The following is an 11,375-nucleotide window of genomic DNA, read 5'->3' on the forward strand; positions in this document are numbered from 1 at the left end:
GAAAAGTATACAATTTAAAGTGAACCATTTAAAGAATACGATTAAGTGGTTTTTAGTATATTCACAGAGTTGTGCAAAGATCACCACAGTCTAAGCTTAGACTATTTTCATCACCCAAAAAGAAACCTGTACCCATTAGAACTCCTTGTTCTCTCCTTTTCCCTCAGCCCTTAGCCAACTGCTAATCTTCCTTCTGTCTCTGCAGATTTGTCTATAGAGATTTGCGTATATGTAGTCTTTTGTAACTGGCTTCTTTCACTTGGCAAAATGTTTTCATGGTTCTTCCATGTTGTGGCATGCATCAGTATTTCATTCCTTTTTATGGCTGAATATTTCATTATATGGATATATCACATCTTAGTTATCCATTTCATAGATAAATATGTTGGTAGACTTTTGGATAGTTTCCACTGTTTAGCTATTATGAATAACGCTGCTGTGAATATTAGATTCCAAGTTTTTGCGTGAATATATGTTTTCCTTTCTCCTGGATATATATCAAGAGTAGATTTGCTAGATCATATGGTAACTCTGTGTTTACCATTTCAAGAACTGCCAGGCTGTTTTCCAAAGTTTTAAGTATCACTTTGCATCCCCACTAGTACGAGGGTTCCAATTTCTTTACGTCTTAGCCAATACTTGTTATTGTCTTTTTTATTATAGCTATCCTAATAGGTTTGGAGTGGTATCTCGTTGTGGTTTTGACTTGCATTTCCCTAATGACTAGTGATGTTGAACATTTTTCATGTGCTTATTGGCCATTTGAATATTTTCTTTGGAGAAATGTCTGTTCAAACACTTTACTCATTTTTTAACTGAGCTGGTTTTTTATTACTAAGTTGGAAGAGTTCTTCATATATTCTTGATACAGGTCCCTTATCAGATATACATGATATGCATATAGATATGATTTGCAAATATATCCTCCCATTCTGTGGGTTGGCTTTCCACTTAGTGCATTTTGCAGCACAAAAGTTTTACATTTCTTCATAGTCAGATTTATTTATTTTTCTTTTTTATTTATGTTTTTGGTGTTATATCTAAGAAACCATTGCCTAACCCAAAGTCATGAAGATTTACTCTTATGTTTTCTTCTAAGAGTTTTGTACGTTCAATTCTTAAATTTAGGTCTGTAATCCATTTAGAGTTAATTTTTGTGTGTGGTGTGAAATAGAGATACAGCTTCTTTCTTCTGCATGTGAATATTGAGTTGTCCCAGTACCACTTGTTGAAAACACTTTTGTTTCCCCATTGAATTGTCTTGGCACCTTTGTTGAAAATCAGTTGTCTATAAATGTGACAATTCTATTTCCGGACTCAATTCTATTCCATTCATATATATGTCTATACTAATGCTAGTTCCACACTGTCTTGATTTCTGCAGTTCTGTATTAATTTGGAATTGCGAAGAGTGAGTTCTCTATTTTTTAATCTTGTTTCAAGATTGTTTTGGCTATTCTGGGTCCCTTGTATTTCCATATGAATTTTAGGATCAGTTTACTAATTTCTGCAGTAAAGGAAGCTGAGATTTTGATAGGATTGCATTGAATTTGTAGATCAATTTGAGGAGTATTAATAACTTAACAGTTTAAGCCTTCTGATCCATGAACATGGGATGTCTTTTCATTTACTAAAATCTCTCCTTTCTTTCAACAATGTTTAGTATTTTATTGCCTTTTAAAACACAACAAAACTCAAACAAATCAGGCTTGTTAGCTGCAGAAACCAGACATGACAGCTGATTTTCATATCCACTAGATACTCTAAATCTATATTTTCCATTAAAATCTGAATATCATTGAGCTTTATACATGAACAACATTTTGTCCCATCACAGGACAACCTTTATAAAACTGTACTTTGGCATTATTATTAGTAATAGCTGACACATACCTGATGCTAAGCTTCTTATACATATTAACTCATCTCCCCAACAATTGAATGAAGTACTCTCTAATTCCCACTTTAGAGGTGAGGCACAGAGCTTGCCCAAAATTATGCAGGTAGTAAATTTCAGAGCCGGGATTTGAGCCAGGTGACCTACCTCTCCAGTCTGTACACTAACCACTGTTTGGCAATGTGTGAACGTTGTGCCTTACTCAAAAGTTGCAGAATAATTTGTGTATGGTGAAAAGTAACTCTCCCCTGCTACACTGTCCCCCCAGAAACCATGTTCTCCTCCTTAGAGTGGCATTATCTTCTTGACTTTTTCTGTGGCTTTAAGTAAACTCACTAAGGAATTCCACAGAAAACCCACTGTTGTGGCTTTTCCTGTGGACTGTTGAAGATGTCTGCTTTGTTACACAATTTCCTCTTTCAGAGGATCCATGGGGAAATTTTCACATTGGTCTTGGTATCAGAAAGAATGTTGCACTCCTTAGTATTTCGTTTTTTTCTTATAGACATTTTGAGTTTCCCTCTTTTTTTTTTTTAAAGCCACTTAGAGGCTTAGAGCAAAATTTGCAACTGCTTTGAGTAGCTATTTAGGCTCTCCATCCTGCATTTATTTGTGCTTTAACTTTTTTCCCCATTATTATCCTGCCTGACTTGTTTATGAAGTTGCTTGAGATCCTTTGGAATTGGGGAAGGAATGTGGAATTAATTAGTAAATAATTAAGTGATCAGAGGTTTCTAGTGGGAGTAGAGCACAGAAGATGAAATTTCAGCTCAATCTGGGTGACTCTGGAGGTTTTTGTAGTGAGTCGTCAGTAAAATGAAAATTTCATAAATTAGAGAGACAGGGCTAACTGATCCAGATGGGAATAACCTTCTGTAATTAGTTTAAAATCTTAAAAAGACAAAGTAATTGCTTGATTTTTCAATCTTACTTTTATTATTTATTCTACCAGTAATATAATATAATAACAATATGAATGTGGCCGAATAGGAGGGATAAAGTTGTCCAGGTTCTTCAACTCTTGAACATTTCAAATATTTTCACCTTTCAAGTTTTAGTTATCATATTTGTTATCTTTTAGCTACCATATTTGTTATCTTTTAGCTAGTGAGTTAAATAATTTAAATTAACTATTATAAGACTGAAAATTAAGAGAATCTCTTTGACAATTACCTTTTCCTTAAAATTCCTTATCAGGGCATAATTTATATACAGTGATTTCACTTTTTAAAAGGATATAATTCGATGAACTTTGACAAATATATACAGTTGTATAACTATCACCACAATTATCCCCCACACTTCCCTTCTGTATATTTGTGGTCAATCCCATCCCAGATCTGATTTCTGTTCATATACATTTACCTTTTCTAGAATTTCAAATAAATGCAATCATACGGTATGTATGCTTTCGTGTCTGGCTTCTTTTACTTAGCATAATGCTTCTGAGATTTATTCATGTTGTTGAGTATCAGTGGTTCATTGCTTTCTGTTCCTGAGTAGAATTCTTTTGTATGCATACACCACAATGTATTTATCGATTCAGCAGATGGATATTGGAGTTGCTTCTACTTGGGTTTTATGAATAAAGCTTCCATGAATATTCAAGTACAAGGAGTGAGATTGCTGCGTTGTATAGTATGGTATATTTAACTTTATAGGAATGGCAGTTAACTTTCAAAGTTCACTGCCAAAGTTGGCTACAATCATGAAAAATGGAGGTTATTGTTTTTATACAAATTGATTATGTCTTAGGATGACCTTATGTCCACTCATGGTACAGTGAGAGAGAAGGGAACCTAAGTCCCCATGTGTATTACCAGAGAATTACATTTTTTAAGCACATCAGTGCCATCTGCTTCTACTTGTCCAGCATGTGTATACTCAGGGCCTCATTTGAGAAGGATTAGAAAACATGACCCCGTGGTTCATTACAATCTGAAGTCTTTGTGATCTATCAACTACAGGAGTTTTGCCTAAAGAGCAGAAAACATGGAGAAAGAACCTTGTCAAACCACAAGGTCACAACATATATATTATAGGAAGTACTGTCTTGTGAATGGCACAATTCGGTCCTCAAAACAGCCCATCAGGTAACCCAGCTGGATACATGATATTTTCACAAGGCCACTGGGACTCTAGCAACAGTTTAATTCTTCTTTAAAAAAAAAAATTAAGCTTCCAGCTTAAATAAAACCCTAAAGGCTGCAACAAGTACCCCCATCCAACCTGAACCCTCTTCACATCACTGAACTACACCCCGTCCCTCAAGCTCACCGCATCTCTGAGTTCAGTCTCAGCCTCGAACCTCTAAGGTGAGAGTGAGGTTGAGGGATGTCTATTGAGCACAATGTTTGAAAACAAAAAAGAGTTTTATTTTTTGTTTTGTTTTGCACTATTTTTTTCTTTTCCATGAGGTGAAAATGACTTTCTTTAGTTCATGCAGAATTATTGTCCCTATATTTCAGGTGATGTAACTGAGACTTGGAGAAGTTAGAAGATTGCTCAGGGTCATTTTAGTAAAGAGTAGTGAGTCTGGGCCTCTTAAGCTGTGCTGCCTCACTGAAATTTAAGTGGGAGGCAAAACATTCCCCAGAATGTAGGCCCTCAGAGATACTCATTGCCAACGTAGGCAGGCAGTATGTCAATAAGCTCCCACCATCTGCTTCTCCTTTTGATAGAGAGGAAAAAAGGGGGCATTGGATTTTTTGAAGAAGAGTCTCTAAGAGAGAAAGAGGCAGAAAGTAGAAGATGGATGAATGTGAGAGGAAGGCTGAGAGAGGCCTCTAGCCCATGGGCAGGCAGAGAAGGAGTGGGGGTGGGAATGAAAAAGTGCAAAGATAGCACCGGGTCCTGAAAAGCTGGTGTCAGAGGACATATGTTACTTCCCTCCCAGAAATTCCCAAGCAGCTCCTAGAATAGATTCGGCCACTTACTCCTGATTCCAGGGAGGGCTCTCTGAACAAAGGCTTGATGATTTCTTGGAATGTCCTAAACTCCTGAAATAGCCCCACCTGTCTAAAAGTCTTCTTATGGAGGACAAAATATTTCACCGACAATGAGAGAGAAAAAGAAGTTCTGGTTGAAGGAAGAGAGACACTTACTTTGAGAGCAAATTGAGTATCAGGCACAGTAAGGGGTAAGAAGTGCACGTATGATCTCAATCTTTCCAACAGCCCTGGGCGGGAGATATTACTAGCTCCCTTTTGCAGACAAAAATGATGAAACTGAGAGGTCAAGAAATTGTTTACCTTCAAGGCGTGAATATGCCTTTTATGAGCCAGTAAATAGACTCTGCCCAGAGGTATTTTTGTCATGCATGAGTACATATCATTTTGCTTGAAATGATTACTGAAGATTTTTGAAAATAGGCTTCTTAATAAAGCAACATGTTTTCAGAAGGCGCATTGATAGATGCATCACTATTTCGCACATAGAGCAATTATAGGAACCTATAATTCTTGAAACCATGAATACCTAGTGCTGTTGTGGTCATTTGTAAATTGAAAAGGTGTTTATGTAGAAGTAGAAATTTCCTCAGTCCTGGTACTTAAGCTTTTTAAGGGAAATTTAAGTTTTTTCCCAAATACATATTTTAAGCACTTTTTTTCCATTAAGGTGAGACCAAGTGACTTTTTACTATTCTGCATAGATAGACATGGTCCTTGAGCTATAAAATACTAACTCACTTCTGGTTCTAATTACATGGCTCTTAAAGACACGTATCTGGTGCTTTCACTTTTCCTTCTGATGAACTTTCAAGTTTGTTATGACCAGATACAATGTTTGTTTCCCCAAATATTTCAGATTTGGCTCTGTTGGATGATGGAGATAATTTTTGATTTGGATGTAAACAGCCTTAACCATTTGCTAAACCACCCACGTTGTTAACCTTTACTGGTAAGGATTTCGGACTCACAGTCTCCTAACATCTCTATTCCGGAAACAACTGCAATCAATAGTTTAAGGATTTGTGGGTATGCTGACTCCATGCAGCATGGACTGACCTTGAGCTGAAGATTTTTCTCTGTCAGTTTGCATCAGGAAAACCCCTTCTGCAGCCCAGGATCTTCCTTGAATACTACAGAGCAAAAAGCCGTCACCAGAATTTGATACTACGTTGCTCCACTGCCAAACAGGGGACTGCAGCCCAAACACTTCTGTCATGGTACATCATTAGGACTCAGCCGGCTGCTGGCCTGGCCAAAAGCTTAGGAGAGGTGATACTATCTAACCTTGCTGGGCCTATCAGGAAATTAGCATGTGAACTCTTTGGCAAGTTCTGCTGGTGTCAGCTGAGGGCAGCCCTTTCTGGAGGCAAGTGGGCTCTCCCAAAGGGAGACGAGGCAGAGCTGCCCAGCCACCTGCCCTGAAGTGATCCTCCCTTATGATTCTGGCGTGTTAAGCTAGAATCAAATTCAAATTCATCAAGAAACTGTGTGGCCACTGTATGTGAAAGTCACAAAGGGATGTCTGTAAGAAAGGGACCAGACCCCCCAGAGACCAGCAGAAGAATAGCTTTTATCAAACGTAACGGTTCTAGCAATCTGTCTGACAGACCTCCTAGACAAATAAGTTCTGAAAGACAAATAGGCTCTGAAAGAAATAGTAACTGTCTAGAAAAGGTGTTTTGATGCTTTTTGAGGTCAGGAGAAAAACTGCTTTAAAGGAACAGAGGCCCTGCGGCTAGCAGTTCCCAAGGAATATACTCAGCTGGTAGGGACAGCTGGGTGTTTCTGACACACCCGTGACACAGACAGCATGAAATGTTCCCTGCCTGCAGAATCTTCTGGATTGGAGACTTAAAAGTTAAGGTCTTAAATGGCAGGTAAATAATCAAGACTACTGGTTAATGTTTAAGGTGAAGTTTAAATAAGGAAAAGAAGAAAAAGGAAGGCAGAGGTTAATAAAGGAATCCATATTCTTTAAAGATTTGATTTTTCCATTTTGGAGATTTTATAGGATTTTCTTTATATTTTTATTGATTTCAAAAAGATTGAAAGTTGGGCAGGGCTAAAATAAATAGAACACTGTGTAATTGTCTCAGTTTAAAAAAATATGAAAATAGATAACTAGAGCAGTATTTCAATACTGAAATGGATTTTTTAACTGACTGTAAGAAAGGGACAGAATAGGCTATTTATTATTATAAATGTATTTTTAATTATTTTACTTCACTTTTGAATAGATAATTTTTTTAATAGTCCAAAATAAGCATAAAAAGTTTATGGTGAAAAATCTTCCAACCCCTGTCCTACTTTCTACACGGAACCATTTCATGCACATATAAGAACCACTCCCTATTTTTATGCAAATAGAAATAACCCATGCATCTTGTTAAGTGGTACCCTGCAAGGGAGTGGCCAAGCTGGTGGAGTAGGAAGACTCTGAGCTCACCTCCTAACATGGGCACACCAATATCACAACTATTTATAGAGAAATTATTGAAAAGAAAAACTGGAAGACCAGCAGAAAAGATCTCCTACGACTAAAAAGATAAAGAAGGAACCACAACCAAGTAGGAGGGATGGAGACATGGTATATAGTCCAGATCCACACCCCTGAATGGGCAACCCACAAACAGGAGGGTAATTACAACTGCAGAGGTTCTCCACACAAGGCAAGTGATCTGAGCCCCACATTGAGCTTCCCAGCCCAGAGGTTCTGTACCAGGAAGACAAGCAAGCAGAACATTTGGCTTTGAAGGTCAGTGGGACTTACTTACCTTGAGGAGAGCCAGAGGGCTGTGGGAATTAGACCCTACTGTTTAAAAAAAAATTTTTTTTATTGAAGTATAGTCAGTTTACAATGTTGTGTCAATTTCTGGTGTACAGCATAATGTTTCAGTCATACATATACATACAGATATTCCTTTTCATATTCTTCATTATGGGTTACTACAAGATTGAATATAGTTCCCCATGCTATACAGAAGAAACTTGTTCTATATCTATTTTATATACAGTAGTTAGTATCTGCAAATCTCAAACTCCTAATTTATCCCTTCTCACTCCCTTTCCCTACTGGTAACCATAAGTTTGTTTTTTTTATGTCTGTGAGTCTGTTTCTGTTTTATAAGTAAGTTCATTTGTGTCTTTTTTTTTTTTTTTTAAGATTCCACATATGAGTGATATCACATGGTATTTTTCTTTCTCTTTCTGGCTTACTTCACTTAGAAGGAAGATCTCCAGGCCCATCCATGTTGCTGCAAATGGCATTATTATTCTTTTTTTTAAATGGCTGAGTAGTATTCCATTGTATAAATATACCACCGCTTCTTTATCCAGTCATCTGTCTATGGACATTTAGATTGCTTCCATGTCTTGGCTATTGTAAATAGTGCTGCTATCAACATTGAGGGTACATGTATCTTTGTGAATTAGAGTTTCCTCTGGATATATGCCCAGGATTGCTGGATCATATGGTAAGCCTATTTTTAGTTTTTTGAGGAATCTCCATACTGTTTTCTATAATGGCTGCACCAAACTATATTCCCACCAAGAGTGTAGGAGGGTTCCCTTTTCTGCACACTCTCTCCAGCATTTATTGTTTGTGGACTTTTTAATGATGGCCATTCTGACTGGTGTGAGGTGATTCCTCATTGTTTTGATTTGCATTTCTCTGATAACTAGTGATATTGAGCATTTTTTCATGTGCCTATTGGCCATTTGTATTAGACTCCACACTTAAAGGGTGCACAAAATTTCACATGCTCAGGGACCCAGGCAGGAAGCAGCAATTTGAGAGGAGCCTTGGAGACTGATCTTGGAGACCCTCCTGGAGAGGCAGAAGGCAGCTGAGGCTTGTCCTAGGGACATAGACGCTGGCGGCAGCCATTTGGGGGAGCTGGTTCTACCACAAGGACACTGGTGCTGGCAAGCATCATTTTAGAATCCTCCCTCTAGCTTATTAGTGCTGGGACCCAGCTCCACCAGTCTGAGAGCCCCAGTACCGGGACATCTCAGGCCAAGCAACTAGTCAGGCAGAGAACTAGCCCCAGCCGCTACCAGGCCCCTACCCTAAGACCTCCTAAGCCCACAGCCACTCTGAGACCCAACCCTGTCCAGTAGAGGGCCCAGGACCTGGCCCTGTACACCAATGCACTAGCACTAGCCCCTGGACCTCTAGGGCCCTGCAGCCAGGACCTGGTATCACCCACCAGTGGGTGGGCACCAGCCCCAGGAACATCACAGCTCCTCAGTCAGTGGCCCTGGGATCCAGCTCCACATACCAGCAACCAGAAGCTTCCATACAAAGTAGGGTATAGCAACCAACTGGACTGAAGGCCAGCCATGACTTTCAGACTACCCACAGTAGTCAGCCTGCCACAACAGAAAGACCCCAATAAAGGGCACTCCTAGAGCACATAGCTCTGGTGACCAGAGGAGAGTGTTGCTGGGTCACATAGGATGTCTCCTACAAAGGCCACCTCTCCAAGGTTGAGAAATATAACCAACCTACCACATACATATAAATAAAAGCAGCAAATTAGGCAAGATGAGGTGACAGAGGAATATATTCCAAATGAAGGAACAAAATAAACCTCAGAAGAAGAACTAGATGAAGTGGAGATAGGCAATCTACTTGATAAAGAGTTTAAGGTAATGATTGTAAAGATGCTCAAAGAACTTGGGGGAAAAATGAGTGAACACAGTGAGAAGTTTAACAGTGTTAGAAGATATAAAGAAGAACCAAAGAGAGATGAAGAATACAATAACTGAAGTACAATGCTCACTGGAAGGAATAAACAGTAGATTAGATGATACTAAGGAATGGATCAGGAAGCTGGAAGACAGAGTAGTGGAAATCACTGAAGCTGAACAGAAAAGAAGGAAAAAGAATAAGAAGAAATGAGGACAGTTTAGGAGATCTCTGGGACAACATCAAGCATACTAACATTCACAATTTAGCAATCCCAAAAGAAGAGAGAAAGACAGGGTCAGAGAACATATTTGAAGACATAATAGCTGAAAACTTCCCTAACCTGGGAAAGGAAATGGACATCCAGGTCCAGGAAACAAAGAAAGTCTCCAACAGGATCAACTCAAAAAGGACCACAACAAGCCATATTGTAATTAAAATGACAAAAATTAAGGATAAAGAGAGAATATTAAAAGCAGTAAGGGAAAAGCAAAAAGTTACGTACAAGGGAACTCCCATAAGGCCATGAGCTGACTTTTCAGTAGAAACTGCAAGCCAGAAGCGGGTGGCATGATATATTTAAAGTGATGAAAGGGAAAAATCTACAACCAAGAATACTCTACCCAGCAAGGCTCTCATTCAGATTTGATGGAGAAATCAAAAGCTTTATAGACAAGCAAAAGCTAATAGAGTTCAGCACCACCAAATCAGCTTTGCAAGAAATGTTAAAGGGATTTCTCTGAGTGAAAAAGGAAAGGCCACAATTAGAAAGATTAAAATTACAAAAGGAAAAAGCAAATATATAGTAAAAGCAGTAAATCAGCCATGTATAAAGCTAATAGGAAGGTTAGAAGACAAAAGTAGTAAAAGCATCTATCTCCACAATAAGTAGTTAAGGGATACACAGAACAAAATGATGTAAAATAAGATATCTAAACCAGCAAATGTTGGTGGGAGAGTAGAAATGCACGTGTGTGTGTGTGTGTGTGTGTGTGTGTGTGTGTGTGTGTACATATACCTCACAGTAATCAAATCCAAAAAACTATAATAGACACACAGAGAGAAAAAAGAAAGGAATCCAAACATCACATTAAGATAGTCATTAAATCACAACTGAAGAGAACAAAAGAAGGAACAAAAAAACTTACAAAAACAACACAAAAACCAATTCACAAAATGGCAATAAATACATACCTGTCAATAATTACTTTAAATGTAAATGGAGTACACGCTTCAGTGAAAAGACAGAGTGGCTCAATGGATACAAAAACAAGAGCACTATATGTGCTGCCTACAAGAGACTCATCTCAGATCTAAAGACACACTCTGAAAGTGAGTGGATGGAAAAACACATTCCATGCAAATGGAAGTGAAAAGAAAGCTGGGGTAGCAATACCAATATCAGAGAAATTAGACTTTAAAACAAAAACTGTAATAAGAAACTAAGAAGAACATTACATAATGATTAAGGGATCAATCCAAGAAGATAAAGTAATTGTAAACATACACGCATCCAACATAAGAACACCTAAATACATGAAGCAAGTATTAGCAGACAAAAAGGGAGAAACTGACAGTAATCCAATAATAGTACGGAACCTTAACACCCTACTTACATCAGTGAACACATAACCCAGACAGAAAATGAATGAGGAAACACTGGCTTTAAACAATACATTAGACCAAATGGACTTAATAGATAATATAGAATATTCCATCCAGAAGCAGCAGAATATAAATTCTTTTCAACTGCACAAGTGTTACCTCACTTTTTTTTTTTTACTATATTAATAAACTTTTTAGAGCAATTTTAGATTCACTGCAATATTGAACAGAA

The sequence above is a fragment of the Camelus bactrianus genome, chromosome 1 (assembly GCF_048773025.1).
Source record: "Camelus bactrianus isolate YW-2024 breed Bactrian camel chromosome 1, ASM4877302v1, whole genome shotgun sequence".
Classification (NCBI taxonomy): Eukaryota; Metazoa; Chordata; class Mammalia; order Artiodactyla; family Camelidae; genus Camelus; species Camelus bactrianus.